This window comes from Puma concolor, chromosome E3, assembly GCF_028749965.1.
Source record: "Puma concolor isolate L17-30 chromosome E3, mPumCon1.1.hap2, whole genome shotgun sequence".
Classification (NCBI taxonomy): domain Eukaryota; kingdom Metazoa; phylum Chordata; class Mammalia; order Carnivora; family Felidae; genus Puma; species Puma concolor.
This window is the reverse complement of record NC_141682.1, coordinates 16376360-16401935: the sequence shown is the minus strand read 5'-3', so window position 1 is coordinate 16401935 and position 25576 is coordinate 16376360. Positions and strand designations below refer to the sequence as shown.

At 37.6% G+C, this 25576-nt stretch overlaps 1 protein-coding gene and 1 long non-coding RNA gene across 2 annotated transcripts in view; both read left to right on the top strand.

Moving 5' to 3' along the window:
- VKORC1L1 (vitamin K epoxide reductase complex subunit 1L1) overlaps positions 1-25576 on the top strand; it is a 63879-nt gene that overhangs the window by 12829 nt on the left and 25474 nt on the right. The window lies entirely within an intron of this gene.
- LOC147572993 (uncharacterized) lies at positions 12163-17128 on the top strand. The gene is made up of 2 exons (XR_015245449.1): positions 12163-13330; positions 13578-17128. It is a non-coding gene; the product is annotated as an uncharacterized LOC147572993 (long non-coding RNA).

Genomic DNA, 25576 nt, shown 5'->3' with positions numbered 1-25576 from the left:
GAGGTGTATTTCAGTAAAATGCAAAAATCCTAAATGTACAACTTGAAAATGTTTTTATATGTGCATGTGCCACTACTCAGAAGAACATTCCTATCACCTCAGAAAGTACTCTTATGCAACTTTTCAGTCAGAAGCTGTTATTCTGACAATACTGTTTTTTCAAAAAATTGTTTTATGTTTATTTCTGAGACAGAGAGAGACAGAGCATGAGTGGGGGAGGGGCAGAGACAAAGGGGGACACAGAATCAGAAGCAGGCTCCAGGCTCTGAGCTGTCAGCACAGAGCCCGATGCGGGGCTCGAACTCACAAACGTGAGATCATGACCTGAGCCGAAGTCGGACGCTTAACCGACTGAGCCACCCAGGCGCCCCCTGACAATACTGTTTTGACTTCTATCACTGTAAATTTGCTTTTCCTATTCTTGAACTTCATGTAAAAGGACTCCTAACAGTATGCACTCTCTTGTGTCTGGCTTCTTTTGCCCAGCATAATAGCAGTTCATCCAAGTTTTTGGTTTTATCAGTTATTTTTTTATTGCTTAGTGCCATTGTATGATTTTATACACACACACACACACACACACACACACACACACACACACATTCAGTGCATTTTTGGGTCATAGGGTAGGTATTTAATTTTGTTAGAAACTATAGAACAGTTTCCCAAAGTGGTTGTTCTATTTAACATTCCTATTTGGTTTTAATTTGCATTTCCCTAATTACTAAAGGGGTTGAGCAGCCTTTCTTCTGTTTTTTTGTTGGCCATTTAGATATCTTCTCTTTGAAAGGCTCATTAAAGTCTTTTGCCCATTTTTCTACCTGGTGTTCGTTCTTTGTCTTATTCATTTTAAGATACATACATATATATATATATATATATATATATATATTTATATGTATATATGTGTGTATGTATATACATGTGTCTATATGTCTATGTATGTTCATGTATATTTTTTCAGATAATCTGTGTTGTGTATATTATCTTCCACTCTGTGGCTTGCTTTGCCTTTTCATTTTCTTAAAGGTATGTTTTGATTAACAGAAATTATTAGTTTTTTTTTTTTTAATTAAAAAAAAATTTTTTTTTTCAACGTTTATTTATTTTTGGGACAGAGAGAGACAGAGCATGAACGGGGGAGGGGCAGAGAGAGAGGGAGACACAGAATTGGAAACAGGCTCCAGGCTCCGAGCCATCAGCCCAGAGCCTGACGCGGGGCTCGAACTCACGGACCGCGAGATCGTGACCTGGCTGAAGTCGGACGCTTAACCGACTGCACCACCCAGGCGCCCCCCAGAAATTATTAGTTTTAACATAGTTAACCTTCTCCTTTATAATCAGCTTTCTGTATCTTGGTATTGAAGATATTCTCTATAAAGATATTTTCTCTTACATTTTGTCTTTCACATTTAGGTCAACAATCTATGGAATTTTTTTTTTAATTGTCTCTAGACAAAAACTGTCTCCTTTTAAGCCAGATGTGACTCTTCACTAAGTTTTTGTTTTGGAAAATAGTGATTTTTCATAAAGAATTTATTTCTGTTAACATGTAATGGATTTCTTGTTATTTTTTTTAATTAAAACATTTTTTTTTCTTAACATTTGTTTATTATTGAGAGACAGAGAGAGAGCACAACCAGGGGAGGGGCAGAGAGAAAGGGAGACACAGAATCTGAAGCAGGCTGCAGGCTCCGAGCTGTCAGCACAGAGCCCGACATGGGGCTCGAACTCACAAACTGCGAGATCATGACCTGAGCCAAAGTCGGAAGCTTAACCGAGACAGCCACCCAGGCACCCCTCTTGTTATTTTTAAGTGAACAAATATTTCAGTTTTCTATTTTTTTTTTTTAACGTTTATTTATTTTTGGGACACAGAGAGACAGAGCATGAACGGGGGAGGGGCAGAGAGAGAGGGAGACACAGAATCAGAAACAGGCTCCAGGCTCTCAGCCATCAGCCCAGAGCCCGACGCGGGGCTCGAACTCACGGACCGCGAGATCGTGACCTGGCTGAAGTCGGACGCTTAACCGACTGCGCCACCCAGGCGCCCCTCAGTTTTCTATTTTAATTTCAAGTGTGATAAATATAATAGATAAAAGCACATGAACTGAAGCTCTTTAGAATCTCAGGTTTGAGAGTTACTGTGTAGCTTTATAAATCTTGATAAATAGTAAATAATAAATCTTGGTTATTTTTGGCTCCTTGCATTTGTATATACATTTTAGAATCGGGTTGTAAGATTCTACAAGAATACTTGTTAGGATTTTGATTGGAATTGGCATTGAATAAGTTTAGGGATAATTGAAATATTTACACAGTTGCATCTTCCAGTTCATGAACATTGTCTCTCAGTGTGTTTTGGTCTTCTTTAATTTTTTTCTCAGTAATGTTTTGTAGATTTCTAAACAGCAGTTTTGCGCATCTTCCTAACAGAATTTTTAAAGTGAAAAAAGTCTATATCAGAATACATTAAAAAAAAACCAAAACATTTAACAAGAAGACTAAGGGTATCTCTGAAAAATGTGAAACTTCACTGAAGGACATAAAAGAATTGAATAAATGCTGAAACATAACTTTTTCTTAGATAGGATAACTGTCACATTGGAAAGATATCATTATCCCTGTAGACTGTCTGCTAAATACACTTTTGCGTCTTGTCATTTCTAAAATTGAGATATGCCTTGGGGTGCCTGGGCTTAACCTGGGTTGATTAAGCGTCCATCTTCGGCTCAGGTCATGGTCTCGTGGCTTGCGAGTTCAAGCCCTGTGTAGGGTTCTGTGCTGACAGCTCAGAGCCTGGAGCCTGCTTTGGATTCTGTCTCCCTCTCTCTCTCTGCCCCCGCCCCACTCATGCTCTGTCTCTGTCTCTCTCTCTTAAAAATAAGCAAACATTAAAAAATTTTTTTAATTGAGATATGCCTTAAAATTGAGGATACCTTCTAGTCACTTCTGGCCATGTGGTAGTGGTGAAGAAGTTTTATTTATGAACATCTTAACCAGTTTATTTTACTTATTTTCCTTTCATTATAAGCACAATTCATATGCATATGCTAAAAGAGCTATTTTAATAAGCCTAAAAGAAAAATCCTCAGTCACAAGGCAGCATTATGTCAGGGTGGCAATGTCCTTTTTTTAGGGCTACATAAAATTGTACATCTTACATTGAAGGTATTTTGGAGTTGATCAAACATAATTTGTAAATTCAGTGTAATCCCAGTTAATATTTCCACAGGCTTTTAAAAACATGATTCTAAAGTTTATATGAAAGAACACAAATGGAATTTTTTATAAAATATGAAAATCAATAATTCAAGAAGGAGAATTAGTAATGTGAAAGTCAGGGTTCAAGCTGAAGTGATTAAGCATGCCCGGAGCAGGTAGGTTATCCCCAGAACACAGCTGAGAGTAGTGCTGTGACCTCATTTATAGAAATGTCACAGGTAATGAAGGTGAAAACAGTGAATTCTTCGATAAGTAAGTAATATTGTGTTAGCCATTTGAGAAAAAAGAAAGCTAGCTTGCCATCTCACTTAAAAAAAAGAAAAGCTTTTATTGAGATACAATTCACAGATAGGAAAGTACACATATTTTGGGAATGCAAGCTGGTGCAGCCACTCTCGAAGACAATATGGAGGTTCCTCTAAAAACTAAAAATAGAACTACCCTACGACCCAGCAATTGCACACTAGGCATTTATCCAAGGGATACAGGTGTGCTGTTTCGAAGGGACACATGCACTCCCATGTTTATAGCAGCACTATCAACAACAGCCAAAGTATGGAAAGAGCCCAAATGTCCATGGATGGATGAATGGATAAAGAAGATGTGGTATATATATACATACATACATATACATACACACACACACACACACACACACACACACACACACACACACACACACACAATGGAGTATTACTCAGCAACCAAAAAGAATGCAATCTTGCCATTTGCAACTACGTGGATGGAACTGGAGGGTATTATGCTAAGTGAAATTAGTCAGAGAAAGACAAAAATCGTATGACTTCACTCATATGAGGACTTTAAGAGACAAAACAGATGAACATGAGGGAAGGGAAACAAAAATAATATAAAAACAGGGGGGGGACAAAACAAAAGAGACTCATAAATATGGAGAACAAACTGAGGGTTACTGGAGGGGTTGTGGGAGGGGGGATGGGCTAAATGGGGAAGGGGCACTAAGGAATCTACTCCTGAAATCATTGTTGCACTATATACTAATTTGGATGTAAATTTAAAAAATTTTTAAAAAATTTTAAAAAAAGGAAAGTACACATATTTTAAAGGGCCAATATTTTTTATGTATCTGTACACGTGTAACAAGATCTGTCACCTAGATCAGGAAATAGACTCTCTAGCACCCCCAAAGTTTCCCTTATATTTGCCTCCTAGTCAGTACCAACCCCCTTGGTGGTAATCGCTTTTTGGGCCTCTGGCCATCAATTAGTTTTGCCTGTTTTTGATCTTCAAATAAATCAATATATTAAGTCTTCTTTTGTGTCTCATTTCTTTCGCTTAACACTATATGAGATTTATTTATGTTGCATGTAGCAGTTCTTTTTTATTGTGTAGTATTGTGTTAATATGCCACACTATCATTGATAGAAATTTTTGTTTACTTTTTTTTTTTTTTTTTTGCTAAAATGAATAAAACTGCTTAGAACACTCTTGTATGTGTTTTTTGGGTGTTAAGTACTCATTTGTTCTTGGAATTGAGTGGAAGTGGTGGGTCATAGGCTACATATATGTTTAATTTTAGTGTATATTGCCAAACTGTTTTCCACAGTGAGTATACCAGGTTACATTCCCACCAGCAACATATGAGAGTTCCAGTTGCTCTAAGTTTTATAAAATCTCAGAAACCATAAAGAGAAAAAGTTGATTAATTTGCATAAAGGCAGACAAAACCTGTGCATGGCAAAAACTAGCATAAATAAAGTTGGAATGCCAAAGATAAACTGGGAAAAAATATTTGCCGTGCATCATTTTCAAGGAGCTAATTTCCTTTAAAGAAAAGGAAAAGACAGGAATCCTTTTAAATAAATACAGGAAGGACCAACATCTCAACAGACGAGTGGGCACAGTACATTCAAAGACAGTTGAAAATAGGGGCACCTGGGTGGCTCAGTCAGTTAAGCATCCAACTCTTGATTTCGGCTCAGACCATGATCTCATGGTTCTTGAGTTCGAGCCCTGCATTGGGCTCTGCGCTGACAGTGTGGAACCTGCTTGGAATTCTCTCCTTCTCTTCTCTCTCTCTCAAACGAACAAACAAACAAACTTAAAAAAAGTCAGTTGAAAATAAACACAAATAGATCTTAAACAGGAAATTTCAGCCATAATAAGAGCAAATTGAAACTATATTGAAAACGTTTTTAATGTATTAGATTGGCAAAGATCAAAAATTTTGATTAACTTGGCTGAGATGTAGAGAAGTATCAAGTTCCATATAGTAATGGTAGGATTCTAAACTCTGAAGAGCAGTTTGATAATATCCATTAAAATTAAAAATGTATGTACTTCAAGAGTAGTAAGGATAAATAAATTATGATGTGTTTATACAATAGAATATTACAGAGAACAAGAATGAATGAGTTACAATTTACACACAAAAATAGATGGTTCTTACAACCATAATGGTGAGTGAAAGAGCCAGACAAAAATACAAGTTTCAAAACACAAAATTAAAGCTATGTTGTTAGAAGTCAGAGTAGTGTTACCTCACTGAAAAGGAACACAAGACAAGCTTTTGGAGGCTTGTAGTGTTCTATATCTTAATGTGGGTCCTGGTTACACAGTTGTGCTTACATTGGGAAAATTCATCAAGCTTTTGTGTACTTTTCTGAATGTATGCTATAATTCAATAACAAATTCTAAATAGATAATAGCATGTATATACACAGTCATAATGCACATACCCCCCCTTTTTTTTTTAGCAGTTCTTTTCTGTGCTTGTAAACACGAATACATACATATACACTCTTGTATGTGGCAGTTAAGTAGTATGAAGACATTCATTGCCATGCTTATCATAACAAAAGTTGGGACAAAATCTAGTTACCAGTCAGTGGGGAACTGGTGAAATAATTAATGGTAATGTAATAGAGTGAATGAATAGCAGCTCTTAAAAAGTGAAAGGGAGTTCTTTGTGAACTAATTTAGAAACATCTCTTAAGATGTTTTTAAAAGACCAAGCAAGGTGCATGAATGATATATGTAGTATGCTAATACAGTTGACCCTTGAAAAACATGGGGGTTAGGGGCACTGACCACCTGTGTAGTACAATTTGCATTTTTTAAAATTGAAGTATAGTTGACACGCAGTGTTACATTTCAGGTATTCAAAATAATCCACAATTCTATACATGCAGTTACACTCTGTCACCATACAACATTGTTGTAATATTATGGACTGCATTTCTTTTGCTATACTTTTCATCCCTGTTTGTGACTTTTTTTATTACTGTAAGTTTGTACCTCTTAATTTCCTTCACCTGTTTCGTCTGTCCCCTCAACCCCCCTTCCCTCTGGCAAAATTCTCTTGAGAATTTTTCTGTTTTTGTTTGTTCATTTGTTTTGTTGTTTAGATTTTTCCACATATAAATGAAATCTTGTGGTATTTGTCTCTGATTTCACTTAGCATGATACCCTCTAGGTCCATCCATGTTGTCACTAATAGCAAGATTTCGTTCTGTTTTATGGCTGAGTCATACTTCAGTGTGCATATATACCACATCTTTTTTATCCATCCATCCATCCATCCATCCATCCATCCATCCATCCATCCATTGGCACTTAAATTGCCTTCAGCTCTTAGCTATTATAAATAATACTGCAGTAAATAAGAGTGCATATATCTTGAAACTAGTGTTTTCATTTGGGTAAATGGGCAGTGGAATTAGTGGATCATACAGAATTTATAATTTTTTGAGGAAAACTGTTTTCCATAGCAGCTGCACCAACTTACGTTCCCACCAACTGGGTGAGGGTTCCCTTTTCTCCGCATCCTTGCCAGCACTTGTTATTTCTTGTGTTTTTAATACTAGTCATTCTGACTAGTATGAAGTCATTGTAGTTTTGATTTGCATTTCCAGTGTGTAACTTTTCACTCCCCCAAAACTTAGCTGCTAGTAGCCTACTGTTAATTGGAAGGCTTGCTGTGAACATAACATAAACAGTGAATTAACACATATTTTGTATATTATACAAATATATAAGCTAGAGAAAAAAATGTTTAAGAGGAAGAGAAAATACATCAGTACTGTACTGTATTCATCAAAAAAAATTTTTATTATGACTAAATCTGCACAGTTCAAACCTGTGTTTAAGGACCAACTGTATTTTGTGTGGGTATATTTTTTAAGTCATTTACATAAAAAGTATATAAATAGAATATTTCTGGAAGTATAGAAAAATATATTAATGCTGGCTCTCTGGGGAGAAGTTGGTGGCTGGGGAACAAAATGGGAGATACTTTCCCTGAATACTCGTATACTTTTAAATTTTAAAAATTTTCATAATGGCAAAGTGCACATAATATAAAATGTACTGTATTAAGCATTTCAGGTGTACAATTCAGTACTCCTAATTTAATTTTATTCACATCATTGTATAACCAGTATCCAGGACTTAAAAAAATTTTTTTTAGTTTATTTTGAGAAAGAGAGAGAGAATCCCAAGCAGGCTCCACACTGTCAGCAGAGCCCGAAGTGGGGCTCAAACTCACAAACCATGAGATCATGACCTGAGCCAAAGCCAAAAGGCTGATGCTTAACCAACTGAGCCACCCAGGTGCCCCCAGAACTTTTCAAACCCATTAAACAGCTCCTCGTTTCCTCCTCCCCTTTACCTCTGGCAATCACCCATTCTACGTTGTGTTTCTATGAATTTGACTACTCTAGATACCCCATAAAAGTGGAGTCATAAAATATTCGTATGTATTTTTGTGACTGGCTTATTTCACTTAACATAATGTCCTCAAGGCTCAGACATCGTATTTTGTGATCTTTGAATTCTGTACCTTGTTCATTTATTACCGATTTCTATTATTTTTTTTAATGTTTATTTTTAAGAGAGAGGGAGGTGGGGTGGGCAGAGGATCCGAAGAGGGTTCCACATTGATAGCAGAAAGCCTGATGCAGGGCTCAAACTTGTGAACCATGAGATTGTGACCTGAGCCGAAGTCCAATGCTCAGCCGACTGAAGCGCCAGGCTCCCCTATTACCTATTTTTAAAGGAGCATTAGAATAAAAAGGTAAGACTTTATCATTCAGAGCTGGTTAATTATATGTAAAAGTTGGTAGTGTGTATTATTCACATCAACCATCATTTAATGCCAGTTTTGTCAGCAAAACAGATTTATACCATAGTGCCATTTAAAGTTTTATTTTACTACATATTTCTCCTTGTTTTCATGTATAGGTATCACCAGAATAGAGGGTCATTAAGTCCCCAGCCTCTTGACTCTCAGTCTGCTCAGTACAGTAGTTTTTCCCCTGGGCTTATTGTCCAACTTTGGCCCTTTCCTCAAAGTCTACCTCTTTACCCCTGGCACAACCTGGTTCTATGCCAAGGGCATTGCTTCCTCTTTGCAGATTTCTCCTGTATCTCTGACCTGGAAAAAAAAGGGTGGGGGGGGGGTGTCTCGTTCTAGAGCTTTCTGCAGTAATATTGTTTCCCATGAATTGAGACTCATTCTATCAGGATTGTTGACTGAGTGTGGGGACAGAGGAACAAGTTGAAATGACTGAAGTTTATGAGAGGACTTTGTACTATTAAACAGAACAGAGAAGGACAGGCAGGCTCTAGGTGGAAGATATGTGACTAGTCTTTGAATATGTATTGGTTTGAGATGCTGAAGCTGTGAGCTGGAAGTGGGGATTTAGAAAATAAGTTTTCATTATAAATTTAGTGTATGCCAATGTGTGTGTGTTTATGTGTGCCTGTGTAGAAAATGCAGAAAAGTATATAGAAGAAAAAATTATCCATAGAATAGATTATCATTCTTAACATTTTAACTGAATTAACTTCTGGGTGTGTGTGTTTATTTGTTTTGGTTACGTGTTATGAAAGTATATGTATGAACTCTCACATTTTAAAATGGAGTTGAGATTTTACATTTTGTGTTCTGCTTTTTTTCTTTGTATTCTGTTCATGAATGAAAAAGTCCAGAGCCAGTTACATGTGATGCTTCTCTTGTGTTAAAAGTCAACAGCAAAAGAAAGAGGTCATAAATGCAATTGTAGGGCTTGTTGAAATCACACATGGTGAGAATCCTGCACAGATGGAGAAGATAATGTGGCAAGGACAGAACTTTGGAAATTTGCCTATATTTGGGGATTCAAGAATAAGAAATCATAGAGAAGCAAGAGAATTAAGAGTTTAGTGTCAAACTAAGAGTGGAACAAATTCCAAGAAAAAAAGGAGTAGTTAGCATTGTTAGGTACTAAAAAAGAGAGTTCTGGATGAATACTTTAGATAAGAAATTGTGAAATCACTAGTTGATCACAAAATTGATTCTGTCCAGCAACGATGGAATGTCAGGGACTGAATTTACCTTGCTATTTTAAACAACTGGAAAGTCAGCATATGAAATAACAATTTAGAGACATTGGATAAGAGGCAACACAGCTGTGATCACTGAAAGAAGAGAAACGAATTTACCGAGCTCTGTGGTTGCCCCGGTTTCTTGTTGGGAGGTGTTTTTCAGGCTGCAGAGCGGAGAGGGGAACCCAAATAGAGCCCAATGGTTTCCTTGAGTTGAGAAGACAGAGATGGGAGTTTGATGGGGCAAAGGCAGCTCTCATTTGTGGGGCACAATGTAAGAGAGGAGAAGTTGCCCAGAGAACCCCAGAGATATGCAGGTGTGTACCCTTGAGTCTGGTTGAGCACTGATCTTCACATGCATAAGAAGAAACTACCTGAAGCCAAAAAAAGAACTCCACTGAAAAAGAGTGGGCTGAAACTCACACAAGGTTGGGAATAGTGTATGTTCTCACTAGCCAAAGTATATGTAGGGCATCAAAAAGATATTGCCTTGGTTATAGGGCTAAATTAGCCCTAAAATAAAGGCTGCTCTGGACCTGCCCTACCAAAGCATAAAAGCAAGCCTTGGAGGATCCAGATGATTCCAAGAAACTTAATTGTGTTCTGGAACAAAAACAAGCACTTTTTAAGGGAATATAGCAGAATCTAGTATCCCAAACATAAAATTCACAGTGTCCCTGCCATCCAATTAAAAAATTACCAGGCAAGCAAAGAACCAGAAAAATAGGACCAAAAAATAGGATTATTAGAAAATAATCAGAAAAATAAAAAAATGGAAATAAACCCAGAGATGATGGAATAAAAAAGTTCATTAAAGCAGCTCTTTTAATAGCTCTATTTTTTTTTTAATGTTTATTTTTTGAGAGAGAGGGTGTGAGCAGGGGAGGGGCAGAGAGAAAGGGAGACAGAGAATCTGAAGCAGGATCTAGGCTCTGAGCTGTCAGCACAGAGCCTGATGTGTGGCTCGAACCCACCAACTGCAAGATTATGACCTGAGCCAAAGTCAGAGGCTTAACCGACTGTGCCACCCAGGCACACCTAAAACAGCTCTTTTAAATATGCTTTATATGTTCAGGTAGGTAGAGGAAATGGTTAACATAATGGAGAGATATTAAAAAGACCTCAATATAACTTCCAGAGATGGAAATGGAGTGAAAAATATACTCAAGGGATTAGCAGCACATGAGGCACCAGCAGATCAGTGAACGTGAAGATGTAACAGTAGAAACTGTTCAAAATGCGACAGAGAAAAAATGTGAGGAAAAATTAGCAGATCATCAATGTCTAGAACAGGAACAGTAGTCAGGAACAAGAACAGTCTAACATATGTGTATTGGAGCCCAGAAAAGAGGGAGGGAGGAGAACGAAAGACATTTTTAATAATGACCAGAAAATTTCCAAATTTGATGAAAATTGCAAACCCACAGATTCAAGAAGCACAACAAATCTCAAGGAGAATATGTATAAAGGAAACCACATCAAGATACATCATAATCAAATTGCTGACCGCCAGTGATAGGGCAAAATCTCAAAAGCAGGCAGAGAAAAAAGACACATTATGTAGGGTAACAAGAATGTCAGCAGATTTCTTATCAGAAATTTAGCAAATCAAAAGACGGTGGAGAGACATCGTTAAAGTGCTTAAAAACAAACAAACAGAACTGTTAGCCTAGTATTTCTTATCTTGGAAAATACTTTTCAGAAATAGTAGTGAAATAAAGACTTTTGAACAAACTCATGCTGAGAGTATTTGTTGCCAGCAGACCTGTACAACAAGAAATGTTAAAGGAAGTTATTCAGGCAAAAGATAAATTATTTAAGGTAGAAATATGGATCTTTACAAAGGATTGAAAAGTACCGGAAGTGGTAAATGTGGGGTAAATACAAAGATATTTATTATTAATTCCTTTAAATGATCATTGAATTGAGTGACTAACAGGTATGGTGTTTACGTTCGGAGTGATGGAAATGTTCTGGAATTAGTAGCTTTAAAAAGATACTTGGGGGGCACCTGGGTGGTTTAGTCGGTTAAGTGTCCAACTCGATTTTGGCTCATGGTTTGTGGGTTTGAGCCCTGCATGGGCTGTGCGCTGGTGGTGCGGAGCCTGCTTCGAATTCTCTCTCTGTCCCTCCCCTGCTTGTGCTCTCTCTCAAAATAAAATATTTTGGGGGAAAAAAAGATACTTGGTTTTTAAAGCAAAAGTAATAACGTATTGTGGATTTTATAACATATAGAAGTAAAATGTATGACAACAGCAAAAAGATGGGAGGAAAATGGGAATATATGATTAGAAAGTTCTTAAATAATACATGAGGTGCTCTTTATCTGCTGTGGGAAAGCAGCCTAAGTTAAAGGTAATATAAAGATACAATGTAGGGGCGCCTGGGTGGCGCAGTCGGTTAAGCGTCCGACTTCAGCCAGGTCACGATCCGTGAGTTCGAGCCCCGCGTCAGGCTCTGGGCTGATGGCTCGGAGCCTGGAGCCTGATTCCGATTCTGTGTCTCCCTCTCTCTCTGCCCCTCCCCTGTTCATGCTCTGTCTCTCTCTGTCCCAAAAATGAATAAAAAACGTTGAAAAAAAATTAAAAAAAAAAGATACAATGTAAAACCTAGAGTAACCACTAGGTAAATTAAATAGAATTATAGCTAATCAAGTAATTGTGGAGATGGAATCCTAAAAAAATTCTCCGTTAATCCAAAAGAAGGCAGGTAATGAGGGGAAAGAGAACAAAATACAGTTTGGACAAACAGGGAACAGCAAGATGCTAGACTTAAACATAGTCATATCAACCTGTCATTACATTAAATGTAAATGGTCTTGAAAAGCTTTGCAAAGTAAAAGAGATAAAAAATTACCTCTATTAATATTTTAGTGCACTCCCAGTTGATTTTTGTTTATAAATATGTATGTGTACACATGCATATTCATCCAAATGTCTATACATAAATATGTGCTGGGTTTTTTTTTTTTTTTAAGAAAAAAAATTGAGGCCATGCTCTTCATTTCCATTTAAGTTTGGATCACAAGCATTTTGACATATAATAAAATATTTGAAAAGAGCTTTTAATGTCTGTATAGTATTCCACTGAATATCCAAAATGTAATTTGCTTCATCCTAGATAATTTGCCATTTAGGTTGTTTTTCAATTTGCCATTTTAAATAATACTGTGTTGAACACCCTTGTACACATTTATGTAAATCTTTACATCATTGATTATTTTCTTAAGCTAGATTCCTGGAAGTGGGATTGTTAAATTAATCTTTAGAAAATTGTGCCTATTTACACTCCCCCTATAGTGTATAGGAGTGCCAATTTAACCTTTTCCTTGTTACATGCCTAGTATTAAACATTGCCAATCAGATTGTTTTCTAAACTGTAACTTGATGCTTATGGGATACTTCTTTATCTTTGAAGTTTGAAAATTCTGCCAATCTCTGCATTAAATTTAGCTAGAACACAAAATGTGTACATTTATTTTTCCTTCAACTACCTTCTCTCCTTCGTTCTCTCACTTTTTTTCCCTTTTTCCTTCCCTCCTTCCCTCTCTCCCTCCTTCCTTCTTCCTACTTTAATAGTTTAGTTTTCATTTCTTTGGTTATTACTTCAGCTTTATTTGTTCTAGAATATGAACTTTTCCATATCACTCTTGTTCACTATTGCCTCCTTGGTGCCTGGCAATAGTTTACTGTATGCTCAATAAATTTGTTAAAAGAATAAATACTGTTTTTTTTTTCTTTCTACAACTATTATTGGTAAGGTTGATCTGTATAATATTTCTTTCTTTTTTTTTTTTTTTAATTTTTTTTTTCAACGTTTATTTATTTTTGGGACAGAGAGAGACAGAGCATGAACGGGGGAGGGGCAGAGAGAGAGGGAGACACAGAATCGGAAACTGGCTCCAGGCTCTGAGCCATCAGCCCAGAGCCTGACGCGGGGCTCGAACTCACGGACCTCGGGATCGTGACCTGGCTGAAGTCAGACGCTTATCCGACTGCGCCACCCAGGCACCCCTGTATAATATTTCTAACATTTTTTTCTTTCATCTTACTAGTCTGTTTTGTCCTTTTTGTTGTTCTATTATTGTGGAATAATTTATCAATTTACTGTTTTATGTCACTTTTTGTTTGGTAGTAGTTTATCTGCTACTCAGTACTTCTGTTGCTGTTTTAAATTTGGCAAGTCATGTTATTCATCTCTGAAAATCTTTTCATCTCTATTAATCCTTTCCCCATATGCAGAATTTTCTGAGATTCTTTAAAAATATTAAGCTCTGTGCATTTTATTACTTTCCTCTCAATTTATATCAACTATTTGAGACTCAGATTTTATGTCTGTTTTTCAGCTCTAGGGTATTTAAACTTCACTGTGTAGTACATTTCAAAATACTTTAGGGCTGGGAAAGAAAAGAAAATGGAGTATTAGTATTAGTATTGTTATTTGTTCCCTTACTTCACTTTGACACAATTAAAATGTGGAATCACAGCCTTTTAGTAGTACAAAGTTAGGGCTCAGGAGTTTTTATTTGCAAAGATTGTTCTGTGGGAGGATTCTGGACAGCATCTACTTTTTTTGAGAGAGAGAGAGAGCAAGAGCAGGGGAGGGGCAGAGAGAGAAGGAGAAAGAGAGAATCCCAAGCAGTCTCCACACTGTCAGTGCAGAGCCTAATGGGGGGCTTGAACTCTCAAACTGTGAGACCATGACCTCAGCTGAAATCACAAGTCGGACGGTTAACCAACTGAACCACCCAGGCAGGCACCCCGAGACAGCATCTACTTCTTCAACTACTTTTTGAGACCCCAGAAGGTAGAGAACTGGTCAAAGAAAAAGTAATGAAAGTTTGAATACAAAATACCTATTCTTTAGAGGACGGCAATTGGGAACTTGAAAGAATTGGTTATTCCTTTCTTTAATTATTTATACTTTAGAATTTTGACCTGGGAACCCAGAGATGAATGAGAGTTCCTTTTCTCCTGAAGTCCAATTTAATGCCAGACGCAGACAATATAAACAAAGTAAGTAAAACAGTAGTGGTAGTGGTGTACCAGAAAGTGAAGGAGATCCATAATTTGTGGTTTACATTTTCTCCTGAGAGGTCAGCAGAGACTTTTGCAGAATGAAAGAGATTTGAGATTGCATTTTGGAGTGATACCATTTAACCTGTGATGAATAAAAAAGCTACAAAGGAATGCTTAAGTTTTTTTTTTTTTTTCTAGTTGTAAGAATCCTCTTATAGGGATGGAAAACAAATCTTAATGTATTGACTCAAGATAGGTGATTTGAAGGGAATGGGACTGAACCTCAGTTTTGTGCATGTAGCTGCTAGAATTCTATTTCTTTTCACATTAATGTGAAATTAATCATTAAAACTTTAAGTTAAAATGGAGGTTTAAAATTTTTTCCCTTCATACTTGAAAACTATTTATGGTAGCAATAATTCTGATGGCCTCAGGTATCCTCTTCCCAACACTGACTTATGTCTTGAAAGAGTGGCTTAGGGGTACCTGGGTGGCTCAGTTGGTTAAGTGTCCAACTCTTGATTTTGCCTCAGGTCATGATCTCATAGTTCGTGAGTTTGAGCCCCGCATCAGGCTTTGTACTGGTAGTGCAGAGCTTGCTTGGGATTCTCTCTCTCTCCCTCTTTCTCTAACCCTCCCCTGCTTGTATTTTCTCTCTCTCCAAATAAATAAAACATTAAAAAAAAAAAGAGTGGCTTAGATTTGCTTTCATATTCCTGAATAATCCACAGTACATCTCCCAGTGTCCAGTTTTAATTACTGGCAATATATGCCACTGTGAATACCACTATTATTTTTAAATCATGGGGGGAAGGTCTAATATTTTCATTGATATTAGCTAGCCTAATGATCTACAGATGTCTGGACCAGGTGTTTAATTATTTTTCAAGTTCAAATTTACTTACACTTCAGGGAGTCTAAGGTTACAATCAGAACATGTTGATATTTACAAATACAATTTTGTTAATCTCAGCTGGGGAGGTTTTGCTTTTAAGAGAATCCTCATCAGTTTCTTTTTTCCATTGGAGACAGTAGTTTCAGTGGCTGAAATGCTGGATTAAATATGAAAATATGCTATAGTCCAGGTTCTCTTTATTTACTGTGAAAAAAGAAAGCAATATGCCAGACCTGTGAACTCCTCTGATAAAGGGAGGCCACAACTACTCTGCATATGAATACCAACAACCAGTTAAGACATTTTTCTGTATTTGGAAACTTGAAAGTTTCCAAATATTTAATAATTTAAGTTTACTTCAAGTGTTTGTAAAATTTCAGTTAATAGAGATTCTTTCAGGATTTATGTGGATTTACTCTTGACAGAAACTCAAGATACAAGTAGCTACTTAGGCTAGCCCAGTGTTTTTCAAACTAGTAGAAGATGAGTTTTTAAAATTTCCCATCTATTATGGACTGATAGTTTACAAAAAACATTTATCAAAAAATAAATGCAAACAACACATGCTAAATAAAAGGTCAAGTAGTTTATGCAACTGACAAAATTGCATTTTAATAGTATAATCAGTAAAATAATGTGAAGAATTATAAAAACTGTGCATGTATAGTCAGTTACTATGGTAAATTTCTCTATTACACTCTTAACTTTATGTTATTTGGTAATTGTATCTAAAGTTATGAAATAGAAGTGTGCCTGGTTGACTCAGTCAGTGGAGCATGCAACTCTTGTGAGTTTGAGCCCCATGTTGGGTGTAGAGATTACCTAAAAAAAATTATAAAAATAAAGTTATGATAAATAGCAGTTGGGTATTTTATTTATTTTAAAGTTTATTTACTTATTTTGAGAAAAAGAGAGCACAAGCAGGGGAGGGGCAGAAGTAGAGGGAGAGAGAATCCCAAGAAGACTTTGCGCTGTCAGCACAAAGCCCAATGTGGGGCTTGATCTCATGACTGAGATCTTGACCTGAGCTGAAATCAAGAGTCAGACACTTAACTGACTGAGCCACCCAGACACCCCAGCAGTTGGGTATTTTAGACACCTAACATATACCTTGAACAAGCATTGTCTTATCAGTACTTAAAGTTTAAATGTGACAAATGAGCTTATGTCTTGCTTGTTATCTAGGTTGGATTGAAGTTGGCAATACTTTCAGATGATGACATAGGGTTAAACTGTTGCTATGCTTTTATTTAATAGTACTCTAAAGTAGGGATTTGTGGGGTGCCTGGGTGGCTCAGTCGGTTGAGCATCTGACTCTTCATTTCAGCTCAGGTCATGATCCCAGGGTTGTGGGATCAAGCCCCCCACATCAGGCTTCACGGTAAGTGTGGAGCCTGCGTAAGATTCTCACTGTCTCCCCCTCTGCCTCTCTCTCTCTGTGTCTCTCTCAAAAATAAAAATAAGGGGTGCCTGGGTGGCTCAGTCAATTGAGTGTCCAATTTTGGTTCAGGTTGTGATCTTGCGGTTCGTGCGTTCAGGCCCTGCATCAGGCTGTGTGCTAACAGCTTGGAGCCTGGAGCCTGTCCCAGATTCTATGTCTCCTTCTCTCTCTCTGCCCCTCTCTCACTCATGTTCTGTCTCTCTCTCTCAAAAATAAAATAAAATGTTAAATTTAAATAAAAATAAAAAATAAAATGTGTATTCTATTAAAAAATAAAGGAGAGAACATGTTAATTATGTTGGTAGGATTAGAAGAAGTGATCTTAAAAACAGTTTCATCAAGCTCAGAATATTCATTTAGAATTTAACCAAAAACAAGTGCAGTTGCATTTCTTCCTTGTAAGGAAGGCTTAAGATCATTAAAAGTACTGAAGATATTATACAACTTGGTTATCCAGTGCCATCTTTGAAAAGTGGAATGAAACTCGTTTTTTATCTCACAGAAAACACTGAGTTTGTAATTTCAACTTCCCCCCCCAGTAGCCATTGTTTTAACATTAACATTGTTTTAACATTAATCCATTAGTAATCCTTTATAAGATACATCTTTATTATTACATAATAAAATAATCTTTGATGCTTTACATTTTCATGATTTTTATTAGGACACTAAACCCGCTGTTGAGTTAAACTGACTTTTTGTGTAACAAGATTTTGTCAACAAAAGAACCAGTGTGTTGATTTACTTTCTGATGCTTCTTCATCTGGAAAATTACTCCAGAATGTTTTCTTGTCATATCAGTTGTGCCATCAGAACATTGTTCTCTGCAAAACTCCAGATCACTTGTGTTGGCAGTGTAATTCTTCATAGTTTTATCCAGTTCAAAGCTCTGATTGTGTTTGCTGGCTGTTCCACTGAGAGCAAGAGTTCTTCCTTCATATTTAAACAACATATTAGCAATATCTGTGCACTTGTCCAGGTACAATGAAAAATACTTTGCAAGTATTGTTTTGTAAATTGGTTCTTCCAGATCATTAGTTTCTAAATGTGGTAAGCTGTGCTAGCTTCGAAAAATACAGATTTACCCAATATTTCCAAGCAAATATTTTTGATTTAGTTATTCTCTTGTTTCTTAACAATCGTATTTACCATTTTAGTTTTAACAGTCCAAAGTGCTAGGATAGGAAGCCTGTAAAACAAACATTTATGGATGAAATACTGAATATCTGCTTCTGTTAGCAGAATAACATCTATTCAGAACCACTTCCTTCATTCTCATTTCTTTAACTGCCGCTGGTGCATTCAGAAAAGATGTGCCTTTTCCACTAAAAAGATGCTGAAAAATCCACTGAAGCTTGTTCAGTAAATTAGGTTACAGTAATCTAAATTTCACTTCTCTAATTTAGCTAATTATGTTAAATAATAAAATAAAAAGCCGGCTTGATTAAGATGAAAATGTTCATAAAATTAACTAGTTATGAAAATGAATAAGCCTGTGTATTTTCTCAGAATTTTATACGCCTTCAGGTAGCTGGCAAGATTACCTTAAAATCTCACATGTAACTTGATTCTATGCTTGCCTAGCACATGTAATGCCATATACAACTCACCACATGAGTTTGTCCACACTTGGATCTGTGTGTATTCTGTTCAACAAGACAATCCACTAATGCACTTTGATGTCATGGTAATGTTACACTTCTGTAAAAGTTTCTAAGTGCTTACTTTCAGTTTCTGAATTGATCTCAACATGAATCCATAAGAGAGTTCATAGACCACCACTGGTTTATGTTCCATGCTTTGAAAGTCAGTGGACTAGATGATTGTATTGCCCGCAGTAAAGCTGTAGGCTTTATATGCACTAGTACTTAAGTCTATAGGAAATAACAGGGTTTTGTGGGGTTTTTTAATGTTTATTTATTTATTTTGAGAGAGAACACGAGCAGGAGAGCAGAGAGAGGAGAGAGAATCCCAAGCAAGCTCCACACTTAGTGCAGATCGTGACCTAAGCCAAAATCAAGAGTCTGACGCTTAACCAACTGAGCCACTCAGGCACCCCGGCATTTATAGTTTTAACTGAAATTTCAGATTATTTAAAGTGTTCTTAAATACTTATGAAGTATGAACTTGCTGATATAAGTTATTAGTGATAGCGGAGCTGTAGAGCATTGTTTCTTCTTCAAGGAGCCATCAGAGACAACATACCGTGTGGTATAACTTGTGACTTTCCAAGATCACAGTGCTTACAGCTGATCCTTTCCAATGCACAAGTATCCCCGTGCTTCTGAACTGGCTCCACTGGGTACCCGATTTATGTAATGGATCAATGACAATAGCACAACATCTTACGAAAAATTTCAAACATACAGAAAAGTTTAAAGAGTTTTTTACAGTGCCTGTATATTCACCAATTAGATTCTACCACTAACATTTTACTATGCCTGCATTATACATTATACATGACTATACAAATATCCATCTCTCTATCCAACCATCACTGAAAAAACCCTAAATACTTTAGCATGTATATCATTAACTAGAGTTCACTGTGTGTTTGTAGTTTGTTTTCTTTTGAGCTAAAATACACACGGTGCAACACACTGATAGTATATGTTCTCTGAGTTTTGACATAAATACATACACCTTTGTAAGCCAAAATTCTGTTAAGATATAGTGCAGTGGTACTCAATGAGTGGCGATGTTGCCTCCCAGGGGACATTTGACCATGTGGAGATAGTTTTAGCTGTTCCAACCGGGCATGGGAAGGGTAGGGTAGCACTGACATCTAGTGGGTAGAGTCTGGTCACAGCTGTCAGTAGTGCCACTTTTAAGAAATGCTGATGTGAAACATAACTATAACCCCAGGAAGTTTTATCCTGCTTCTTACTGTTAATTATAAACTACTATATTACTATACGTTATAATTATAAAAGAAATTTCTTGTAGGATTACGCATAAAAGACACAGATATAGACAGTGTTTTCAGCAATATTCCTATAGCAAACAAAGTAAATCAGTTATCATATGACTCTTCCCTTTAGAAATTACCAGATGTAATGCCAGCTGAAACTCAATGCAAGCAGTTTTACACAGGATGGACAATGTTGTCCAAAAGCATAGATTTCTTTTTTTTTTTTTAATTTATTTTTGAGAGAGAGAGAGAGAGAGAGAGAGAGAGAGAGAGAGAGAGATCACAAGCGGGGGAGGGGCAGAGAGAGAGGGAGACACAGAATCCGAAGCTGGCTCCAGGCTCTGAGCTGTCAGCACAGAGCCCGATGCAGGGCCCGAACCCACGAACTGTGAGATCACGACCTGAGCCGAAGTTGGACACTTAACCTGATTGAGCCCAGGCAACCCCAAAGGCATAGGTTTCTGATGGCCCAGGTTGATTTCCAATTAATACCCATCAAAATGAATGGTTGGGATAATCTTCAAGCACTCAACAAAGGTTACTTTTACCCCTAGGATTTGATAAGATATGTACAGCATCCATTTCAAGGTATATATAGAATGCATGTTAGAATGCAGGTAACATGGTGTCAAATAGGAAATCTACCAACTTTGGAGAACAAGTAAGAGGAAACTGAGGAAACTTGCCCTGATGTTGGCTATACATTTTTTCCCCTTGGAGGTGATATTTGAGAAGATTCTTCTTTAAAAAAAAAAAAAAAAAAAAACAAAAAAAAAAAAACACAACAAGCAGCATAGTTGTGGTTTCACTCCAACTGAAGTTCAAGTCCCCAAAGTTCAACAAAACTGTTTGATCCTTGACAGCTCAGAGGGCCACATCATTTGTTTATTAGTCATTGATTGATGAATTGAGTCATTTGTCAAAGGGTACTTGGTGATGTCATTCAGTGTCATGACTTTAAATACCACCCATGTGCTGACAACTCTCAAATTTTTATCTCTAGTTTAAACTGCAGACTCCTCTAATTGCCTATCTGACATCTCATCACTTGGCTAATAAAGGGCAGTTTAAACTTAATGTGTCCAAAACTGAATTCTCCCTCAATTCTGTCTCTCCAAAGCCTTCTCTTTACCAGCTCAGAAAATACCAACTTCTGTTTTCAACTGCTCAAGTTGAACCCTTGGTATCATCTTAGACCATTTTCCTTATCTCACACTGCACATGCAATTTGTGAGCAAGTCTTGCTTGGCTCTCTGTACCTTCAAAATTTATGCGAGGCCTAACCATTTCTCACCATGGTCTTTTTGGGGGATTATTGTAGTAGCCTCATAACTGGACTCCTGATTTCCACCTTTGTCCCTCAGACTGTTTTCAACATTGCAGCCAGAGTGATCCTTTTAAATTATAAACAGTGGCGGGGCACCTGGGCGGCTCAGTCCGTTAAGTGTCTGACTTCGGCTCATGAATTCAAGTCCCATACCGGGATCTGTGATCACAGCTCAGAGCCTGGAGCCTGCTTCGGATTCTGTGTCTCTCTCTCGCTGCCCCTCCCCTACTCACACTCTCTCTCTCTTTCTCTCTCTCAAAAATAAATAAACAGTAAAAAAAAAAAATAATATAAACAGTGGCCACACCCACAAATTTCATTGAGAGTAAAAGCTAAAGTCATAATAATGCCCTAAACATCCTGTATGATCTGCTGCTACCCTTGCCCTGATGTTTTTTGACTTTGTCTCCTATTGCTTTCTTCTTCCTTGTCTTTCCTGGTCTCCTGTTGCTCTCCCCTTCAATTTGTTCCATCCATGCTTTCTTGACTGTTCTTCAAACTTGCCAGGTGGGTATAGTTTGCTTTCTCACCTCACTGACTTTAAATTTTAAACGTAATTTTTTCAGCCCCACACTCCCCTTTCCCTGCCTTGTTTCTGTTTCTCCCCATCCGACATGTATATTTTACTTGTTTGCTTGCCACTCCTTCCATGAGAATGTAAGGCATAGAATTTTGTCTGTTTTGTTTGTTGTATTCTGAGCCCCTAAAATAGTACCAGGCACATGGTGGGCACTCAGTATTTGTTAAATAAATGACTGTACACTGTGCTAGACTGTGGGTAGTCACAGTGAGGGATCCCTCTCATGGAGCATAGACTCATGGGAGACACTAATAGCACATAAATGAATGTGCAGAATCCAAGAAAAGCTCTCAAGGAAGGAGCTTGGTTGTATGAGAGTAAAAACCCTAGGAAGCTGACAGGAGGGGTGGGGAGGCTTTTCCCCCCTCAAGGGTCAAAAGCTGGGATCTGAAAAATGAACATTAAGTAGCTTCTGTAAATGGTGTGCTTTTTCTCATTCTTGAAATTGTTTTTCTCTTTTTTTAATTAAAGATGGGTCTTTCTAGGCATAGATTCCTTTTATTAATCTTTGATTTGTGCCATTATACTTATTTCTATTTCATTGACTGTTTATATTAGTTTCTTTTACTTTGGGGAGGTTTAATTTGCTTTTATTTTTCTAATTGGTTGAGATTCATATTTAGATCACTAATGCATGCATTTATGGTTAAAAATTCTCTCTATACGTACTGTTAACTAAATCCCACAAGTTTTGATAATAGTGGTTTTAGCAGATATTTTAATAGACCTTTCACATGGTTAATTTAATTACTGGTATATTTGGATTTAAAAATAATATCTCACGATTTCTTTTTCTCCCACTGATTTCTTTCTCCTCTTAGATTAATCAATTCTGGTGTTTGGTTTTGGAGTTTTTTGGGCTAGTCTATGTAATGAAGCCTCCATTAAAAATCAAGAAGGACTAGGTTCAGAGAGCTGCTGAGGCTGGCAGCTGGCCTCTGAAGTTGAGGTTGGAGGCGGTCTTGTAGGATTTAGCCCTTAATCTATGAAATCTGGAATCTCCACATACTGATGGAATTGAGTTGAATTCTCAGACAGCTTGCTTGCTTGTGTTCAAGAATTGCTTGGTTTTGTGGGGGATAAGAAGCTCCCTGCCCCACATTGGAATTGGGCATACCAACATTAAAGTGATGTTGCACCTGGGTGGCTCAGTCAGTTAAGCATCCGAATTCGGCTCAGGTATGATCTCGGGTTCGTGAGTTTGAACCCTGCATCGATCGAGCTCTGTCCTGACAGCTCAGAGCCTGGAGCCTGCTTCAGATTCTGTGTCTCCCTCTCTCTCTGCCCTCCCCACCCCTCCCTTTCCCCCCCCCTCCCCGCTCGTACTCACTCACTCTCTCTCTCTCAAAAATAAGTATTAAAAAAAAAAAAAGACCTACCCATTCTTTTTTTGGAGGGTGGGGAGAGGGCAGAGGGGGAGAGAGAGAGAGAGAGAGAGAGAGAGAGAGAGAGAGAGAGAGAGAAAGTGAGAGTGAGTCTTAGGCAGGCTCCACACCCAGCACAGAGCCAGATGTGGGGCTTGATCTCATGATCATGAGATCCTGACCCGAGCCAAAATCAAGAGTTGGCCCTCCAGGCACCCCTAAGACCTGCCCATTCTTTTAAGTCATGGTTAATCACTAGCTTAATTGCCAAATCTAGGAGGTACTTTTCACTTTGTATCTTACTAATCTTTTCCTTGGGATTTGATATTGAAGACTGTTTTCTTCCTTAAATTCTCTTTCATTCACTCCTCTTACTCTCTCCTGGTTCTCCTATTGCGCTAGCCAGTTTTCAGTCACCCTCATGGACTCCTTCGTTATATAATCTTTTTCTAAATATTCTCCCAGGGTACCTGGGTGGCTCAGTTGGTTAAGCATCTGACTTTGGCTCAGGTCACGATCTCACAGTTCATGGGTTCAAGTCCTGTGTTGGGCTCTGCTCTGACAGCTCAGCCTGGAGCCTGCTTCAGATTCTGTGTCTGCCCCTCCTTCTGCTTGTGCTCGCTCTCGCTCCCTCGCACTGTCTCTCTCTCAAAAATAAATAAACATTTGGGGCGACTGCGTGGCTCGGTTGAGTGTCTTACTTGGCTAAAGTAGTGATTTTGAGGTTTGTGAGTTCAAGCCGGGCGTCGGGCTCTGTGCTGACAGGTCAGAGCCTGGAGCCTGCTTGGATTCTGTGTCTCCCTCTCTCTGTCCCTCCCCTACTCACACTCTGTCTCCCTTTCTCTCTCTCAAAAATAAATAAACATTTAAAAAACTACTCTCCCTGAGCTATCTTTTTCATGGCTATTGTTTTTAGAACCACACTGCTAAATCCACAGTTTAAACCCATTTATAAATATTTAGATTTTTATTTTGGGCCTCTTATTAAACGCAACTATCTGTGTGGCTCAGAGATATGTGTAAACTCAACATGTTAAAAATAACTCAGGGGCGCCTGGGTGCCTCAGTCAGTTAAGCGACCAGCTCTTGATATTGGATCAGGTTATTATCTCATGGTTCATGAGTTTGAGCCCTGTGTTGGGCTCTGCACTGACGGTGAGGAGCCTGCTTGGGATTCTCTCTCTCTCTTTTTCTCTCTGTCTCTCTCCTCTTTCTCTCAACATAAATAAATAAACATTAAAAAACAAAAACAAAAACCTAACTCAGTCATCCACTGTTCTTCCTCCTGTGTTGTCTCATGAGTGGCCTCACCATCTATCCAGTCATTACTCCCTCACAATTCTGTTGTCAAATCTGTCCATTTTTCTTTCTGAATTTCTTTTGAGTTCATCTTTTGTGCTCTTTGTCCTAGTTCAGACCTTCACATTTCATGGACACAGCAGTCTCCTAACTGGTCTTATCTTTCAGTTCTGACACCCACCCACCCCAATCAATCTCTGCTGTGTACCAATTACCTATTAACCCTCTTAAGCAAAATTAAGCTCTCTTCACTTAGATACATAGGTACTTTACAGTATTTCTGTGTTTCTGAATATGACTTTTCCCCATTCTTTAAAGACTAAGCTTCTTGGGGGTAGATACTCTGATTCATGTGTTCTCCGTCCAACTTCACAATTCCTACCTACTGCTTCAGATACCACCTGCTTGGCACATATGTATTTGATAAGATATGAGTAATTTCCAGGTAAACATAATAGCTTCTATGCATGTGTTTATCTCTGAACCCTCAGGAACCCCCAAGGAAATGAGAATAAAGGAATAAAAGAAATTGTATAAAACTACAAGGACAGAAAGAATAGGAAAGTAGACACAGCTGTAAGAACATCCCTACCTCTAGCAGTAGGAGACTGGTGGAATTTTTATTTTGTACAGAAATTTATTTTCTAGGTAAAATATGTACAGATACTGACATTCAGGGACCCTTACTGATACAATTGATAGCTCTTTGCCTAATTATCTACTTATGATAACATATAATGTTGACAAAACCACATCCAATAATAGAAATTCCATTCTGCGTTTCGAACTGAATTAATTTAAACTTACATACAGTGAAATTCCCTATTTTGCTTACACTTTGTTGAGTTTAAACAGATGCACACAGCCAGGTGCCCACCAGTCCCATCGCATCAGAACAGTTCCCTACTGAGGTCCACACTTCTCCATCCCTAATCCCTGGCAGACATTTATCTATTCTCTGTCTTTATAGTTTTACCTTTTCCAGAATATCATTTAAGTGAATTTTACAGTACCCAGTCTTTGAGTCTCATTTTGTTAACTTATTATAATGTATTTGCAGTTTCATCCAGGTTGTTGCATATACAACATGGATATATGTTGCATATATCCTTTCATTTTATTATTGAGTGATATTGAGTGATTGGTTTGTTCAACCATTTATCTGTTGAAG